A 20,872-nucleotide genomic window follows, 5' to 3' on the forward strand; every position below is an offset into this window, starting at 1 on the left:
GTGTGTGTCCAGATAGGATGAGAGGAGAAAGCCATTAGAGATAGGAGCCTTGGTCTGAGGTTGTGTCTAATGCACGGCTACTCAGCCAGTCAACCAAAGCGTGCTTATCATGCCCCAGATACACAAAGGAAACAAGCTCACACTCACACACACGCGCGCAAACACAGGCGCACATGAACATTTTTCCCCCCGGCTGTCCAGCCAATCTCTTTGTCAGAAAATATTAAAAAGGAGGGAAAGCATTGCTTAAATCAGACGCACAAATACACAAAAACATGAGTGTGGAGTTTAAATGTGCAAAGCAAGTTGGAGCTTTTTATTTTTATTCATACGAAAAATATAGTATTTTAGGAAAACCTGGTTGCATGAATCTGAACTCCAGATTTACGTATCAGATTTTAGTTAATGACCCTGATCGCTTTCACCATCAGTCATCATTTTGTCCCCTGTATTGACACTTCCACATATTTCTTACATGTCGCCCCCCCCCCACTCCTCTCCTTGCTGACAGGTTGATCTTTGCTGGCGTATATTGATGCGGCCCAAAGCCCATCCTTAAGCTGCTCTCTGAGATAATGCCGCCCGCGATGGAGGGGTTTAGGGTGGAGTGGTGGTTAGTGGGAGATAAGCCAACATTGCACACGAGTGCTTTGTTTATGATGAAGTGGTGTAGGCAATTACATTAAGGGGCACAACGAGAGCTCTTGTCTCTCTTTCGCTCTCTCGTCCTCCCTCGCTCCCCCTCTCTCTCTCTCTCTCTCTCGTTGTGACTCTTTGTCACCCCCCCCACCCCCGCCCGCACACACTCTCACGTCCCTCCCGGCGAGAAAAAACACACAAGGGGACGTCGCTCAAACCTTTATCGAACCAGCAGTGAAGGGCGGTAACTTTTGTGCCGTCCACCTTTTACAACGCCTTGCATGGTTTCCTGAATGAGGGGAGGAGGGGGGGAGATTGATGACGTGACACAAGCAAGCGCACACCCCCCCCCCCCCCCCCCCCCCCCTCACCTGCACAAAACGTCCCTCTGTTGAGAGGATCGGTTCACTTTTTACTGGAGGTTGTGATTTAGGGGAAGTAATTGAGTGGAAGTGGACTAGTGCAGGTGAAATGCTTTGTGGTCCGAGCTGCGGGATCCTCACTTGGTGAAGTGGAGGAACGGAGCAAAGAGGAGAGAGTTGCAGCACAAGGACGAACGCATGAAAGAAAGAATGTTATGTTAGAAAATGTGTATTTATTAAGTATCTATAGAGCACATCAAAAAGACATAGCAGTGACAACAAAACACATTGCAATCCAAGATGAAAAGCAAACAGTCTCCGCAGACTGTCAGGCAGATGTTGACAGTACAAACTCCTTCTCCCTGCTCATCATGCAGTAACAAATGAAGATACAATTGGTTCTGAAACCCACTTGCTCTAGTGGGGCGGCGCGCACATAGCACAGGGAAGACACAGGACACAAACGCAGACGTGTTGCGGGCCAGACGGACAGTGTGGCTCAAGGTTGTGAAGTCACAGGGTGCATGTGTTCTTCAGTGTACGAGGGTTTAGGTGTTTAGTGTAGGAGAGAGCGCTAAGAGGCAGCCAGGGGGAGGGGGGGGCAGAGCGAGACGCAAAGGAGTGTTGCAATACCCAGAGGGGTAACAGGCTCTGACATATGTGGAAGCATATAGCTCCTTTGGAGGGTGGAGGGTGGAGGGAGAGGATGCGGAGCGGAGCGACTCCTCTGAGCTGTGGGGAGAAGGGTGTGATCATTCTGTCAGCCAGAATTACTGTCATAATGTACTCACACACACACACACACACACACACAGGGAAGTACACACAGCGGCGAATGTGTACAAACACATACGCGTCAAAATGCTGATATGATGCACTGTGGCAGCCCCAGCGCACGCAAACGCACACCTCCACGTGTGGCTGTACACTGGTGAGGGCAGCAGGTGGAGCCCTGTGGGGGGCGCCGTTTCCTGCACTAGCACCTGTCACCTGGATCGTGCACAAGAAATGAAATAAGCAGAAAACCTCTGCAGTCCTGCCTATGTTATGAGGGGTATGCCTACCTCTCATAACTATGAAGCTAATTAACTATTATTAAATCAATTTCATATCCAGTAGATAACACTATGGGTATGACGGATTAAACATTTTCCACAACAGCTCCAATCTGTTAAGATATCTACCTTCCATCAAACCCCTGGTGAAAGAGCAAGTACTGAACTCAAAAAATGTCATCAATCGCTGTAATGTTAGCATTTAATTGCAAAATGTTCTACTTTATATTACTAATATCAAAAAATGTCATTATTAGAATAACATGCTTATATATATATATATATATATATATATATATAATGTCTTCAGAAGCACAGCAAGGGTCCTTTTTTCAGATCCACACATAAAGCCGGGTGTTCAGATATAATTATTTCAGCTGCACTTTTGTTTGGAGTCCTCAATTGGACGACATTGTCATTTTGAGTAAATGGCTGCGACATTTTTTTTTTTATGAAGGCAAGAGAAAGCTGACTGCAATTAAACGTCTTGCTGTCCATTTTTAAAGGTCGCAAGTGGCAGAGATAACTCTTTAACACGGCCGTCACAGCAATGGGAAGCTACTTCTTTTTGCACTCTCTCTCAATCCAAATCGCTATCCCAATATAAAGCATGGATCTACACCCCCCCCCCCCCTCCTTATACCACTCTCTGTCTTCTACTCTCTGCATTTTCTGTGCCAGTTTTTTTTCTTCTCATGAATCCTCATCACCCTCTCCTTGATGTCCCCCTCCCTCCCCCCGCTGCTTCTTCTTCCTCTCTCTGTTTCCTCCCTGGACAACTCCTCCTCATGGTTTCTCTTTGCGCATCTGTCAATGGACTTTATTGGCATGAATGTCAAAAATATCTTTCCTTGTTATTTGCCAAAATGCCGGAGCGCTTCAAGGACACGTTGTTCTCCAAAGAGAAAAAACTAAACCACCCACTGTAGTAAATAAATCTCTCTTTCTCCGTGTGCGGTTGGTTTCATTTGGATACGATGGCAGGGGTTCAAGCTGTGACGGAGCGCGGAGAGATGAAGGCTCCATCATCATTATCATTATTCCCTATTTAGACACATAAAACAAGTCCTTCGTAAAGTACACAAGACGTGCCCGCGGTAAAGAGTACCCTCGGCCCCTCTGTCGCAAATTGTCATTGAGGGGGCACTTTGTTATTGCAAGCTTTATTAGGATAACCTTTCTTTTGGCATGTATGAGAGAGAAAACAACTGCCATTCAGAATTATGGCAGGGTGGGGGGGGGGGGGGGTAGAGGAGAAGATGGAAGCCAGACAGGGTTCATGCAAGTGAGCAACTTTCTTCATATTCAATTACAACACACACATTCAATGAGCAGGTAAATGAAAGTTGATAAATATGTCAGTTTAAATGTTCACGCTTGGAATGGAGCAAATGGCAAATGAATAAGCTCACGTTTATTATAGAGAGAGGGTAAAAAAAAAGGGGGTGAAAGCGATGTAAAGAAATGCAGCCGTTTCACATATTGATGAAATAAAAAGGTGCTAGTTAGAAATATCCAGCATAAGTATACAGCAGCTTCTAACAATTTTCTAGAGCCGTTCCCACTTCCCTGTAGAAATGGATGGAAGATAACAGAATATTGTTTTCATGAAAAACGAATGTTTATGCTCAGGTGAATTTTTATTGACCAAAAAAGAGATGGACAACTTGGCAAGTGAGCAGCTCACAGTTTGAACAACAGATTGACAGTATTGGTAGTTCCGTGACCATTGATGTGCATTTCTCTGAAGGGTTTGAGTGTTTAGAAAAACGCGACATGAGGTCGAGAGACGATATTGATAATGTGTCTGGGCCGGGATGCGGATACGCTGTGAGATCTCTGCTCAATCCACTCGTCTCCAAGTATCAATAGTAAAATACCCTCAGGGATCCCCGCTTGGATTAAACTGCTTTGGAACTTTCTTTACTGCAAAGCTTGTAGTAATTTGTAGCCCTATAATTTGGGAGCTTAAATTAGTCGTGGTTTACACGGAATCAAGGATACAAGTAAAAAGTAAAAAAGTAAAAAAGTAATAAAGGATACTTTCTGAACACTTTCACTCACTAATTTGTCAGGTCGGACTGCTGCCATGTGATGACCTCACTCCAAATTTAACAAAATATTACGTGCAACACAGAAGTATATACATTTTGTATTCAAATACCAAACACTTTTTCTTCATTAGTTATTCTACAATCACTAACCAGTAAATACTATTCCGAATGACCAAAATCTGCTCTGTGAGTAGAAAGGAACCACTCTTTAGTTCCAAACAGCAGCCACACGCAGTTTGCAACTAACCGGTGAACAGCATTTAGCATTTACAACCAGACAGTTCCCTCGGGAGTTAGTGGACAATTAATCCAAAATCATAAGGTGGGCAGAAAAACAATTCCAAAAGAACACTGCGTTGCTCCGTATTTTCAGTACATGGACATAGTTTGCTTATGAGTTTTATTGATGGACCACAAACGTGGCAACATGGTGTATCCACAGCTTATTTCAGCAGCTGTCACAGCAGGATAACAAGTAAGGGTGTTTTCCATAATCTTCCACATTTCTCACAGGACATGAACAGCCGTCTTCAAGACAGCTTGTTATGCAACTCTCACTTTCACCCCCCCCCCCCCCCCCCCCCCCCCCGCCTTCCCCCTCTTTCTGCGTTTGGACCATCTCGCCCTTCATTCAGTTGCTCTTTACGTAATGTGGCAGGTCGGAGTGTCACACAGACACACAGAAACAGCGTTGGTGTCAGACATAAAGGCGCTGACCGAGCTGCGCGACTCGAAGCTTTGTGAGTAATTAAGGATAGTATGCAGCAGCATAAGACGGGCGATAAAAGGTGTTTGGAAAAAGTGTGATTCACCACAACCACGGCCACCCAATGTATTGTGCAGTATGTGGCAACAAAACGCGAGACACAGCAGAGGAGCACAGACATAACTCACAGACATAAACATGCGTACACACACGCACACACACATGCACACGCAAACACGTGACTGGCGGATTGATTATTATCCCGGCCAGGAGAATCATGCAATCAAACGTAAATGTAACTGCCACAGGAGCACTATAAATGTGATGTGTGTGTGTGTGTGTGTGTTTGTGCGTGAGTGTTGGTCCTGCACCTGTATGAACCACGAAAAAGGAGAGACGGAGGATGAAAAGGGTGAGTGTCCTGTGCGTGCGTGAGGGGAAGAAAGAGCGAGTGTGCGCACATCTCTTAGGATGCTTTCCGCTGTCTAACGACAGAGGAGCAGAAATAAAACAGTAAAAAAAAATTGACACCAACTCTTGATTTTCGACATGCACGCGTGTGTGTGTGTGTGTCTAACCTTGCGCGTTGTGTCAGTTTGAAAGAAGAACACCAAAGAGACAACGAGGCAGGAGACTGTAAATAGATGTGCTGTGGAGCTTCTGAAAGCTGCGCACGTCACCGCGAGCTGCTTCGTAAACTCCAAGGCCGCATAGCAATCAAAGGACGTTCTGTTGACTACTCACCGAGCATTAAGCAGAACTTCCTGCGGCTAATGTGATGCATCACTTTCATAATCAATGAAGGCGCACAGAGCCGAATGCAGCAGGACTCTTAACGGTGATACCCAAGGGCAAAAATAACGTTGTTTGGTCTTTGCAATTTCTGTGACTTCCATCTACCGCAGGATTTATAAAATAGCTAGCGTAACGGCAGTGACCTCGACCCATGCAAACTTAGCAACCTCTGCACATACACACCGACATTCCACAGCACACTTTTTTTGTCCTTGTGGAAAAGAAAAAAAAAGGTTCGCACCCTGTCGTTGCAAAACCTGGTGGTCAGTTGGCCGTTATGTTACGTTATGTGACTTTCGCTTTATGGTTGTCTTTAATCAAATGATTCTTGACCAGCTCACAGGGCCATAAAGATGTCGACAATCCCCATAACACCTGTGGAACTGACTTTATTTGCCAGAGGATGTTTGCGAGACCACCGCAGCAATGTGGCTGTGTGAGGATTGTAGCGAGTTGTCCTCACAGGACGGTATATACATTTTATTCTCTTCAATACCTTTTAATCTTTTCTGGGCTGTTCTCCCACTGGTGCGAGCCATTTGTTCCCTCTATGCACATCACCAGAGCAGAAGGAGGACTATTTCCAGCTGATTATTTGGTGCACGGATGAGTTTTTAAGGCAGCGCGATTCACTGAAAAATGTGACTTCAGCCTCCTTCATCAATGTAATAAATGTAAATAAATGTTTTGAACCACAACAAAGTTCACATTCGGTCCTTTATGGCATCACAATCTGTGTCCTTGTGTGACCTTACATTATGTCATCCCAACCGACTATATATGCCACGGTCATTTCTATTTCACGCATTAGTTACATCCCACATGGGAGCTTTACCAGCTGAACTGTTCAAAACCACATTACATTACTGACGCATTGTTGAGGCTTACTCGCTTCTTTTTTTTTCTACGTTTATTGATTTTTAACAATGAGGGTTACATTGTAAGCAGACAAATAAGACGGTGGTTACGACAAACCTAACATAAAACAGTTTTGGCCTGTTCAAACCGTTGATGTATTGTGCTGTTGAATTCAAACGGTTAATACGGTTGAGTTCTTTGTTTCTTCACCGGTCACCTTTTTATAGAATGTCAATAAAAACTCCCGCCGTAGAGAGCGACTCCTCAGGCGTCACCCCCCCTCCTACGGAAAGGCCTGCCACTAACCCGGCTTGGTACTGAGTGTTATTAACAGCATGGGAGCTTTGGACTGGGATCACTGGTGGAAAATGTCGGACTGTCCACGCATTGTAAGGTCTGTTCTTGATTGTGTGTGTGTGTGTCTGTGTGTGTGGGTGTGGCCTTTCTAGGGAGCGACTGTGTTTCTGAAAAGCATGGAAAACACAGTGACAGGGTTAAACCGAGGAGGAGAGCGGGTCATGTGCCAGGCAGAGCATACGTGTGGGGGTGAACATGTTAGAATGCGACACGTGCAAAAGTGCCAGGACGGGACACGGGGAGGCGAGGTGATCCGTGGCAGAAGTCACGTCGGCTGTGATGAAGCAGGGATGAGAGATGGCTTTGCTCCGTCTCGCCTCACCTTGAGGGGGGGTTAGGTTTATTAATATCCACAGAGCAGCAGTCGTACCTACACAGCACCTCATGCAAGACTTCTGAGTCCCGTGTCATATTTTACTCAACCGGTGTTCAGGCTTTACGTCTATTACGAAACAGCATGAACACGCATGGAACACTGGCAGCAAATTTCTCTTCTTTTTTTTTTTTTTGCAGAGCATTCAATATAGATGTTGAGATGGAGATGCTTCTCATCCTTCTCGTTTCTCTTTTTTTAGCCCTGCCCTGAAAACACATCTCTGCATTTCTCCTTCTGCAGTCTGCCGTGCTCCCCGGTGTAGATGCAAATTCAGCGCACTGATTCCTCCACGAGTCGGAGGGTTGAACCGTTTTTTATTCACAAGCAGAATTTGACATTTTAGGCCAAAAACATGTTTTGTCAAACCCTTTTGAAGCTCAACTCGAATCAAACGTTAATTGACATCAGTACAGTGAGCCATATATTCTGTGATAAAGTTTGGTAGACTGTTTATGTAACTGGGGAGGCTGCGGTCTATTAATATAGTGAGATCTGATTGGTTCTCTGATCCTGCCACAGGTGTATCTACACAGCTGAACAGAAATGAATGAAAATTTATTTATGAAAATAAACTAAGTTTCACTGAACAAATAGGGTTTTGCCTCATGTGACATGGACTGCAATAAATTATTGTTACTTATGTCTTTTGTGGCTTGAAGATTTTGCATGTTAAAGCAAACTTCATTCGAATAATGCAAAACTGTTACATTAGATTATTATATTAGATACTTTCTTCTTTATGTTTATGACTTAATGACACTTTAACAGTCCTATTGGAGAAAAGACAAATTAGAAAGTTGAATACAAACCCTAAAATGGATCCCGATGGAGGACGGTGAGTCATACCTGCACAAGGCAGGAGGCGTATCACACTGACGGTGCGTTCAGCGATCTCTCTCCAGCGAGCCACTCTAAATAAAACAACTACTCTGCTGTAATAGTGGTTATAGTCAGGGCCGTAATGAGTTGGATCAATCACCCCACTCCGTCCGTAGACCGGGTCTCAGCTAATATTAGCCTGGCTCGTAGAGACACACAGGAGCGAACCCGCCAACCGCTACATGCCGAGCAACAGTACAAGAGATTAGCGGACATTATGTTGCTTCTCCTGAGCATTCCTCCCACTGCTCTTTTTTTATTCCTCCTTTTTTTCCTCCTGTGTTTCTTTATCCGTCTGGCCCCACGCTGCCTCACACAAAACAAATCTAAATCTTACATCTCTTGTCCCCCTGTCCCGCCGCCCCCCCCTTTCCTCATGTTTTTCTTTCTCCTGTTGCTGAGTTATGTCTGCTCGCGTCATGACCTTTTTCTGTTTTGCCAGAGTCCTCCAACAATAGCATGACGAATGGCTGATAGGGAGGCAGACATTCTCTCGCTCAGAGGTTTGGACCCTGGTTGAAATGACTTTCATGTGGAATTACTTCAGCCATCTATCCAAATTCCTTCACTGCGAGTACAAATAGGCCTGTATATATGCAGGCTGCGTATTCAAGGGGCCTCATTAGGTTATGCATTAAAGAAGGAGGAAGGGAAGAGGGAAAAATAGAATTGAGAATGTGTGTGCATCTCTCTCTATGTGCCTTTGATGCCAAAATAAGCTAATCAAATTTACCATTATGTCAGGAATAATGCATTGAATACATTTATTGATCTTTGAGTTAGAATTGAAATTAATACTTTTTTTTTGCACCGGCGCATCCTGGGAGAATTATTTTCCGTTTTTTTCTAGCCAGCTTGTGAACTTCATGTCTAAGGAACATGCGGAAGGAATTATTTCAAATGTGTCATTTACATGCAACCAACATATTTTGGGCCTTAAATTCAGAATTGATATGCTACAATTTCCTTTTTTCACTTTGTCTAATAGGTAAAAAATTGATCAAGTGATATCATCAATTTATGGATGCAAACTGCAACGTGACCAGTTGAAAAAGCAGTGTTTTTGTTTTATATATGTATAATTATTTTATGCATAGACGGCAGAAAAAAACACCTGCGGGGAATTACATTGTTGTTGACAAGTAATCAATGCTGTAAGCTTCAACACGGGTTTCTCTCTCTCGTAATATGTTTGTGTGTCAACTACATGTATCTGTAATTTGTAGGATAAAAGTTCTGACCTGGTGTGTCTTTACTTTGGGGCTGGACTGTATCTGATAACAAGGAGAGATTCGATCTGCTTAAGGCAGAGGTGCAGAGAGAAAGCTTTCCCTTAACCAGCAAATCTCCTATCAGAGGTCCTGGCATTATAGATGGGATCAGGGTGGATTCATTTTATCCATCTGTTCCTTGATAGTAGAAGTGAACATAATCACACATTTCACTGATTATATCGGCTAAAAAACCTCAAATGTATCATTTTTTGTATCAAGTTGATTAAGTTAAAGCGCCAACTTTCTTCTGGAGCTTCTTCACTCACATCGTTGAGACTGTTTATTCATGTGAGTTTCGCTAGTTAGCAGTATGAGTCCATGAACCATTGGGGTAAACTTTGAAGAATTAGCAATTCCAGAGGGTGTTTACATGGACGAGCACAGTGATGCGCGCGTCGCTCATGCATACTTCTGAATAAATTCAAAGATTATGTTGACAAGGCTTTGCCGATGATGGACGTGAATTAAAAAGGAAGCGGAAGGGGAGATACACGCGCGTGCGCACATGCGGTCGCACATGTTCACGACGGCGTGCGTCTGTGATACTAATGAGTGAATTCAAAAGATGGATTTAAGTGGCTGGGCCGGGCAGACAGCCGAACATTCCATCAACTTGTCAAAAAAAAAAAAAAAAAAGAATACAAGCAGCGGAGAGAAACAGTGTCACTCAGCATCCTCTGCCTCTCCTCCCACGGAAAAACAACAATTAAGTGGTTGCGCCGGCAGTGGTAATGCTGTTGGGCTAGTGAGAGTTTCTGTAATGCTACTTAATTAATCTCCGCAAATCAAATCGATGGTAATTCTGCTGGAATGGCAATCAGATTTAGGGCTTCACCCTCTGACAAGATATCCAGCTTGCGAGCTGAAAGGCCTCGTTTTTCACAGCAATCAAACAAGCTTGTCCATATGCTCACAGCGCATTTAGGGGAAGGAGATGGACGATGGAGGGATGAATGGAAGGAGTGCAAGCAGAGGAGGGGAATACGAGGCCCCATTTCCAAACACACAAAACGCCATCTTGAGGTTCAAGGCGAGGAGAGGCATCTGTTCGAAATGCCAGCGCAGAAATGAAACGGCTAAATGTGTTTGTTTTTGTGACATCCAGCCTTTTAGGGTTTGGGTTACATATTATGTACGTGGAGCTTGGAGATAAAAACATGACCACGTAATCACAGCGTCCAATAAGGGAGGAGTTCCGTAACCAGTTATATGAAATCTGTTGGTTAAAGACCGTGTACTATGCATGTTATCTATATAGTACACAGATAAATTGGAATTCCTTTACTAAATGAACACTATTGAAGAAAACTTGAAACCAGCGATAGAGACAATAGACTAATGTTTATAATTTGTACTGAAGCATCAAATAAAGTAAAGGGTTGTTTTTCATATCATTCAATACAATCAAATTTGCAGCTTATTTTTATCAATAATAATGGTCTAGGAAATTTATAGTTTGTGTGTTTCATGTTGAATTTTTAAGGTTGTTCTATTTCTTATTCTTCTAAAGATCATAGTGCTGATTTTATAGTGAAAAAAACAAAACAAGTTTTATCCAAGATGTGTGACTGGTACACATGTTTTAGACTAAATATAATTTGTTGGGAACTTCTGCATTAATTAGTCAGGAGATGAAGCGATAAATAGTAATGACTCTCGTGCAGACGTATTCAAATCAAGTGATCTAATGTGTTTTGGGTATTTACAACAGATTGTCACTGAAAATCAACTCGATATATCTCTCGTTGTTTTGAATACAGCGTAATCAATAAGAGAGGCGTTCACTGTGAGCATAAAAAGTTAATATATGCACAGATGAAAAATGACTCAAGGTGACGGAAAAATCCATTACATTACGGCAGTAAAAGAGCCACAGAACTTAAATTGATTTCCCAAAGTGAGGGAGAATAAGCCTGATTGGGTACATGTAACCTCCGGTTCTATCAATTTCATTTCGCCCTTTATAAGTCAGAGGTGGTGGCATGTATGATAAAGATACAGCCCATATCACTAATGGGATAGCAGTGTCATGGATTATTTTAATCACAAAACTGCCATTATGATTTTCACTTTTTCTTTAATCGCGCAGACTAAATAACTAAACATGTTTATAATCATGGGTGCCAGCTTGATGGTGCTGTATTGTTTAAGATACTCAACGTGGCTCCCAGTTACGGAAACCGGATACATTCTTCCCCCAGACTGTCCTTGAGATCCTACATCGCAGACTGGTTCCATATGTAGAGCATCTTTCTCCGATCTACACACAGTTTCCAGATGTTACACTCATTCAATCTCTTTTCAAACAAGACATTCACACATGACATGTTAAGCGTTCTCCTGGGTGAAGGTCCTGTTTCCTTTGAACTATCTTACCTGCCACTTGCCTGTTTCTCACTCTTTAAACCACCAGTTGATCTGAGCAGTGAATACTGACACAGATGGATCTGCAATGGAGTTAGTTGAAAGCTTAGACGTACCGGAGGCCAAAGGCTGGGTCGCTAGATTTTCATTGACTTTAAAACTTCAAGTCTTTGGTTCAAATGAGTAGATATTCCAGAGGGATTTGCAATAAAATGAAAAGAGGTGAATGCACAAAACACACCAAGCAGAGCAATGACCTCATCCAGAATAAAAAAAAAGAACAAGTTGATTTTCTCATTTCTGTCCTGCTGATGTTGGAGAAAGAACAAAACAGATTTCGGAAAATGCTAAAATGTGGAGTAAAATCACTGTGCTGACGAGAAAAGCATCCGACTCTCTTTGAAGGTATTCCTACTACACTAACAGACACCACACACATGAGGGAGATGTAGTTCTCTCCATGTAAGTGTGAATCTCTATGTACGTGTGTGCATGTGCATGTGCCCAGATGAAAATGTCACCTTGTTTTTTTTTTTTATTGAGAGCTTACTGTTCAAACTGTCGATGACATAAGACCTTTCTCGCCCCGTAATACTTAATGTCATTACAAAATCCGAGCAGTTAACATTTTTTGTTTCTCCCAAAGAACAATCCAAGGGGGTAGAAACCTTTCCGTAGCGGCAGGACAGAGATGTGTTAATAATAAAATGTACTTGACGTGCTTGACATGTAGTTTCCGCCGTCCTCCTCGTCGCAATAAGCAGCCTGTTTCAGCATGATCATATAGAGCAAAGCACAGCCTCTTGACATTTCCTGAGGTGCCGTGATGATTAACCTAGCCTTCAGATGGTATTTTGGTGACACTGTGTGTCATGTGGGAGGAGAGCTGTTAAAGGGTAGTGTGGAAAAATCCTGAATTTCTTTTTCGTATGTTTTGCTTGTCGTCGTTCTTTAACCAAACCATCATGTTTTGGTTATGCATATGGAATAAAACGAACTTTTAGCATAATGAAGTTTGAGTGAAATGCATGGTAGTAAATAGAAAATGTTTACAGACAGGCCAACATACATTTTTTACTTTTAGGAACTGTTATGTTGTAATAGCTCCCTCTTTTTTCAATCACTCAAATAATTGGATCCATCCATTAGCGCTAATGTATACGTGTCGGTCACGCAGTTGACACTACATTGGTACGTAGAGCATCATAGTTTGACACACAGGCAGTGAGAAAGTGGCTGTATTTGACCCATTGTGAGTAGAATGTGTTGCAGCAGCTGAATGTATATTCAGGTCAGATTATGAATCTTAGTGTAACCAAAGCAACGCAGGCCCGAAAAGTATTTTTAGACTGACATTATAATATAGTGTGATTTACCACATTATACCATATTATAAATATTGTTATGGATTTGGGCAAAGGAGAAAGTTTCTGTAATAAAACTCTGTGGTAGATGTACTTAGAGCAGGTCATTGATTCTAGACCTTGGATTTTTCTTATTCACAGTAATTTGTTCAGTAAATTCAACAGTTCCCTTTAAAATATTTGTATACTTGTTGTTAAATTGGCAGACCATTAAGCAGCATTTAGAGACAGTGCAGTTCCTGCTAAAGATGTTGCACCTTTATTAGTTGACATTGTTGACTGTGAATATTAAATATGGCTTGCGATAATCAGGAATAGTCAGCCACATGAACACACACACACACACTAATACCATGAGTACCTGGGATCAATAGCATTCCCTCTATTAGCTGCTTAATTAAGCCTCTGACTGATGGCATTTCAGATCAATAGAGGAATTGGTGGAAAAAGACCCCTTACCTCAATTAACATGGAAAAGATCAATAACAGTAAGCTCATCCCTGAATCATAGAGGGAATATTAGTACGGTGATGCGCATTCTAGTTCGCTTAGCCAAAGTATTTGACTTTAGGGGCGAGACGGAGGGGAGAAATTACATATTTGGGATTAATTGTGGTGGCAGGTCTCAGAAACAGCGTTAACCTCAGACAGAGTAAGGGCCTAACTTGGAAAGAGCTAAGAGGCTTAGCCGTTAATATAGCACTAAGAAGTATCTATGCCTTCACATGCACATGCAAAATGCACAAGACAAGTCATATTCACACTACGCCACACACACACATACACACTCACACTGCACACATTATGCAGTCGTTCTACGTTCTCTCATTAAGACATATGAAAGGCTTCTAAAGACTCATGAGGGAATTCCATTAGCGCTCTGTCAAGCCTAACTCTTTACTCATGCTCAGACCGAAGTGCTAAGTGTGTTTGAAATGGTTGTCACCGGACTAAAACACATATTGAATTGCTCTGGGTTAAAGGCAGATGGACTGGGAGGCAGAGGGTGACTTATCGCTGCAGATCAATACTATTATGGGAATGAAGTGCAAAAATAACTCCTATCAATAAAATAGGTATCATTGCTGAACATGTTTGAAAAAAGTGAAACAAAATGATTTTGTTAAAAAAACAAACAGGCCCGGGTCAGATGATTAATTAAAAGCCTTTTTTCCGCATGATTGCTCCTGCACATTAACGTAAATAGATAGTAAGCTCTTTCAGCTTCTTCTATTTTAATTTAGAGGTGCATTCTGGCAGTGCTTTCAATATGAAGGTGTTACATTTAATTGCATTCAAACTAAGCGGTGAAATAAAAGATAAATTATACTACTTTATTTCTATGATTAATGATTAAAGCAGAAATAAATAACGGCTTCTCCTATGACATAATTTATACATATCATAAAACACTTGAGTAAATATTTCACTCGTCTTTAAAAATGTAGTGTAGCTAAATGACGCTACAGACATTCTTGGGTTGTAAAACAACATCAAATTAAAAGTTGGAAGTAGGTGTTTACATTGAACTTATGCTTATTGCTCTGGGTTAAAGGCAGATGGACTGGGAGGCAGAGGGTGACTTATCGCTGCAGATCAATACTATTATGGGAATGAAGTGCAAAAATAACTCCTATCAATAAAATAGGTATCATTGCTGAACATGTTTGAAAAAAGTGAAACAAAATGATTTTGTTAAAAAAACAAACAGGCCCGGGTCAGATGATTAATTAAAAGCCTTTTTTCCGCATGATTGCTCCTGCACATTAACGTAAATAGATAGTAAGCTCTTTCAGCTTCTTCTATTTTAATTTAGAGGTGCATTCTGGCAGTGCTTTCAATATGAAGGTGTTACATTTAATTGCATTCAAACTAAGCGGTGAAATAAAAGATAAATTATACTACTTTATTTCTATGATTAATGATGAAAGCAGAAATAAATAACGGCTTCTCCTATGACATAATTTATACATATCATAAAACACTTGAGTAAATATTTCACTCGTCTTTAAAAATGTAGTGTAGCTAAATGACGCTACAGACATTCTTGGGTTGTAAAACAACATCAAATTAAAAGTTGGAAGTAGGTGTTTACATTGAACTTATGAACATGGTGTAGTTTGTTTTTAGCCAAACGTTAGAATTATAAACCATACAAGCAGCTTCGTTATCGTGGATTATCTTGCTTTTAACAACAGATGTCAATATGATATGCCTTTGTTTGCAATAGGGCTTATTTACTCCAATAGGGCAAAGATACAATTGAAAAATCTATTTATTTTTGTCGAGCTTAACAGGTTGATGCTATTTTTTGAGTTAGTTTGTTGTTGTTTTTCCTGCAGCAATCTGGTATAATTTTTTTAGGAACACATAAACTCATTATATGGATTTACGGCGCACACATTAAGTCGGTCACATCAGTAAGAAATGAGTTCCTGCGGCTTTACCTTCAACTTTGCCCCTAAAATGAGAAACCTTCAAATGAGTTGGCTGCACCACGACCCCAATGGACTTCTTTCTCTCCGCTTACCATGATGTGTTCCTGTGGAGCTTCTATCAGCTTAAATTGTGCACCCAAGACACATATACCATATTGCACTTTCTCTGATAGGTAGATTAAAGGTTTCATGAGCGGTTATCTTCTACTATTTGTCCAAGTGAAACTGCCAGAGGCCACATAAGACAGAGACAGTGCTGGCATGGACTGCCATCATTTCATTTCCAAACGGCTTGGTCCTTTGCCCTAAACTGTTTGGATTTCCTCTCTTTTCTAAAAACTCTAGGAACTGAACAAAGAAGAGATGCAATAAATCAACATGAATGTGTACAGATGGCAGAATAAAACAGAAAGACATGCCAGCAGAGAAGCTCAGACTGGGAGACAATTAAGACATCAAGGTCAATATTAGAGGATAAATCAGCTGGCATGTCTTAAACAAAAGGAAGAAAACCCTCAATGTGTTTCACTGAACTGGGTCCCAGATATGACAGTTCAAAGAGCAGCCGTTACCTAAAACACTTCTAATAGCTTTATCGCTGAAGAACAATTACCCGCCGACATTGGGGGAAGGTGCTAATGGCTTGCTTTCGTAATGGCGAGAGACTGGAAACTAGATGTGTTTTGGCTCATTCTACTCTACTACCCATAATCCACTAAGCAGCTACGGTTCAGAGTATTTCCTTAATGTGAGAAAGGAATTAATGTGGTGTCAGTGGCAGTGTTTTGGCAACCAGAAACCCATGGCTTTACATCACATAAGAAGTATTATTTGGCTTTAAGGGACATGATGACATTGTCTGGATGTTGGAGTTTTCATTTCAACGTGTCCGCATTGTTCAAACAGGTCATATTTTGCATAGCAGTTTTCTTCCATATCGTGACGTAAAATCAGGGAGAGGCGTGTGTTAATCTGTTGGTACATTGCAAAGATGGAGCTATCAAATGCTGCATTCTTTTATCATTGCAGTTGTCAAAACCCAATTTACAAATACACTCTTTTACATGTTTTCATCTCCATGACAATGCTCCCCTGGGCCAAACAATTGGCTTCCAAGTCCCGGCCACTGCACCAGCAACACTAACGTATGCATAAGGCAACCTGAAGCTAATGAAGAGAATTTTGATTAGTCAAAGCCGTGGATGTGTTTGCTTAGCATTCCGGCATCCTCTCTCCTAGTGACGCTCTCCCATTAACATGCCTCCGTCGGCTTTCTGGTGCCGTTAATGCGCATCAGGGTTTTTTCTTTTTGCAACACATGTCTCACAGAAAACTAGCCTTTGACAATGTTGACCTCTCTGTGAACCGCGGGACGCTGACTCATAAAAACATAGCTTACAGCCACACAGCCTGATGTGCCTCCTGCGAAAGAACATTCTCTTTGGCATCCACAGTTCCCACGTGGCATATTGAGCCATCCACTCGGTCCATTTACTGCGGACCGAGCTCAGGTGCAAAGTCAGAAGTTCTCAATGGATCACATCTAGTAATGTGAAGAAATATAAATGGTATTGATAGCTTTTTTTGTTTTTTGTGGCCTTCTTTTTTACACCAATATCCAAAGAACTGCTGACTTGGAATGTAAAGAAAAGGGATGACTGCAGTAGTACCGTACGCACAAACATTGAAGACAAGTTGTTCAGTGATTCTTAACAACAGCCCTCTTTTTAAAGAAGTAATCTAATATCCTTTTGAAAGACTTTTGATGAGGAATCTCATTTCCTTTAAAGCGTGACCTCCAAAGAAATGGCTTTCTTCAGCTTACTAGTATTTTAAACCCATATGCTGAGCTCATTACAGCGTGCATCTATTATTAAATGCATTTTATAATAGCTTTTCTCTGCTGTTTACATTATTACCTATGTGGCCCATTACCCTGACAGGGATTGTAGAACATCGGAGCGTTGAAAATGCAAACAAGTATAGAGCTTTGTGGCGAGCCAAATGAATCCTTATGAGAGGCTTTGTTTAAGTTACTAACACTTTCCTCTATTCCTCTCCAGGGCCAGCTGCATTAAAAGGAAGTGTAACACTTACTGTGAAGCATTTATTGAAGATACAATGCTTAATTAGTGATAGCATTATCTTGACTACATTCACTTTGGGTTTGTTTAGAGATACCCTAACAAAAAGAGTCAGTATAAAAGAATAGCTAGTTTTGGCCAATTTTGATGATATCCAGCTTTTCAAAGGAGCACTGACAGTGTTCGATTTCTTGTACATGAAATAGTCAAACAGTATTTATTTAGAAATGAAACATAAGCTCAATCGGCACTTTATAATTGTGCAAATAACCTGATTTCATCAGCTGTTTTACATGTTTCGTAGATGTCTCTGGCAGTAGTGCTTCTGGCTAAAACAATATTCATTAACAAATATCCCAGATCACAAAATCATTTCGTCACACGAATGCGCTTGTTCTTTTGCCAACAAAAGGACCAGGCGTGCTTGGATGTCTGCCCATGTGCACAGGACACAGCATGTGGGCTCGTCGTTGTAATTTTGCTGCTGAATTAAAGTCACTTGTATGGCGGCATTATGATTTTAAAACTCTTGCCCGTGAGCCACTGCCCTCGTCCCAACATTCTGTCCCAATATGGAGCCATAAGCAAGCGGCAATTTGTTGTAAATCAAATCATGTTTTCTATTTACATCCACCCTGGATCTAGAAACGTTCATCAAGCCTTCCTATAAAAAAGTTTAATTCTTACCAAACCCATGCACATGAAGGCTGTGCACGAACAGCAGTTTGCCCGCCGTATTAGCTTAGACCCGGTGTAAAATAATATGTTCATGGCTGCACTAAACATGAAAGCAGATTAAAGCAGTTGCCAGCCTATTTGTCTTGCTTGCCAAATGGATATACATAAATTTAGGCTCCATCTCTAGTTGTCGGACAATTTACCCCAGGCAGTGGCAGCTCCATTGATATGTTTTGTTGTGATTCTTGATTGTCAAAGAAAAGGTTACTTGGGTGCAACAATATTAAAAGAGCATTAGAAACGGCTAATAACCTATCAAAGAAATACACACATTCACCCCTTCTGTACCACGGCTATAATAAATTACTAGCATCTAATTGGCAGTCTTTGGTCACTATTAAATGAAAGGTTACCGTAGCAACAGTAAAAGGCTCCACTCACAACGTAGATAATATGCATCACAAAATACATGTAATAATTCCCTTGGAAACTTTCCAGAATAAGTGCAACAAGAACTCCCCAATGAAGAACCCCCACATGTCTCATGATGGAAAACATAATGGTCTCAGTGGAGGGAAAAAAGCTGAAGGGCATTTTTTGTTGGTGTTCTTTGGCTTTGCCAGGTCTATTAATACCGTCATCACAGCGCTATCTGCACATCTGTCGGGGAGATTCATGTATGCAGAGAGACACACACACACACACACAAAGTAGAACACAATTCCCAATTGGTAACATAACGTTTCCCTTGTCAAAAGATTTGGTAAACAAATCTATCACACTGGTGACTGATTTGGTTTGTCAGCCTCGACGGGCAGACGTTACACAATGAGCTCTGACACTTTGCTTTATTTATCACCGCTGTGGAACTCAACGGTCCAAAATTAGGCATCGCTAACATTGTAATGTATCAATTTAAAATGACAGCATGGAAGTAATTGAGTTTTCATTACATTTAAGCTTGTGTGAGAGCAGAAATAGTGTAGGAATGTGCGTCTTTTTGCATTCACAAAAGTGGTAGGATATTTGTGTTCGTGTGCATATGTGTTCCCACTGCCAGGCTTCTACGTGAGTGTAATTACATGTATGTTTGCCAACAAATCCAGATGCACGTGTCTCTGTCCTTGGAGAGGAAGCAAAATACACCCGTCGATGCACATGCATTCTGGTGTATTGTGATTAGAATTGATTCACTCTGTGTCTTGTTTTGTGTTTCATAAATTCAAATTCCGATTGGCTCGCAAAGGAGGAATTTCTTTGTGCACGAAAAAAACCTGTTTCAACTTTGCATATTACAATGAACACTTTGACTTGACTTCAGAGTAGAAGTCTGGTCCCGTTTCTTCATTCCAGTTTATCTTCCTGCGCAGGATGAGGTAGTGTTCCACGCCCCTCCCTCCCCCAGCGGATTATTTAAAAGTTGGAGGGCACCTTGTTGGACCTCACTTGACTCGGGGCCCAAGACATCTATTCTAGTATTCAATAGGGGTGGGAGAAAAAATCGATTCTTCGATTTCTCTCGATTCTCTCTAGAACGATTCGGTCTCGACTCAAAAGTTAATCATGGGAATAAAAAAAAATTAAAAAGTCAGTCTCCCGCTAGCAAAAGTCCATCTCGCGTGTGACTTATGCTCGCTCGCGAAGCGTGAACTTCCTCGCTAGCAAGGTTAATCTCTGCTCGCGCTCGCTGTTTTTCTTTCTGACAGTAAGGGGGCGGAGCCAGTCACCATGGTATCTACACCTGATTGGTTACAAACCCCGTCTTTGGATTGGCTGGAGCGATGCATTCACACAACTATAGAAGCCCATTTGGGGGGATAAAAAAAATTCTGAGATAAAACCTTGTAAAAAAACAAACGCCCCCCTTCGGTAATCGTAGTGGGCCGTAGATGATATCTATCTATAACCATCATTTACCATCATTACCGGCACATTAAGAGCAATGCAATGGGGGTCGTCGTGGCGCAGGGGTTAGAGAAGGTGTGCTGGGAAGCACAAGGTCGGTGGTTCGATTCCAGGCTGCCACTTGTTCCATGTCGAAGTGTCCCTGAGCAAGACACCTAACCCCTAATTGCTCCCCGGGCAAAAATGTGAAAAAAGCCATGGGTTTAAAGTGTAATGTAAGTCGCTTTGGATAAAAGCGTCTGCTAAATGACATGTAATGTAATGTAATGTAATGCGTGCAGCTGACCGGTCCGTCAGTCTGAATCTGAATATCTTGCCAACTTTACCGAACTATGAAGGAGCCTGCGCATATCTTACCTCATTATTTCGATTTTCCAAAACGTCAATCCGTATTGAAAGTTGGCAATCCGGTATTTTACAAATACAAATACATTCAAGAGCAGCTTTTTCTTCATTTAAAAGGAAAATGAATCTGTTTAATATTTTTTTTACATAGGCTACTTCCATATTGTGTTGAAATGCAAGCTGCATTGGTTCTTGCATTGTTGATAGAAAATCATATTCGTGACAAAGATTTTTTTTTCTCTTATAAGAAATTAGATAAGGTAATTCATCTGTTGATTTTCTTTAATTATCAAATAAAGTAGGACGTGATTAGCAACCCCTGAGTAGCAAAATCGAGAT

The sequence above is a fragment of the Gasterosteus aculeatus genome, chromosome 10 (assembly GCF_964276395.1).
Source record: "Gasterosteus aculeatus chromosome 10, fGasAcu3.hap1.1, whole genome shotgun sequence".
Taxonomy (NCBI): Eukaryota; Metazoa; Chordata; class Actinopteri; order Perciformes; family Gasterosteidae; genus Gasterosteus; species Gasterosteus aculeatus.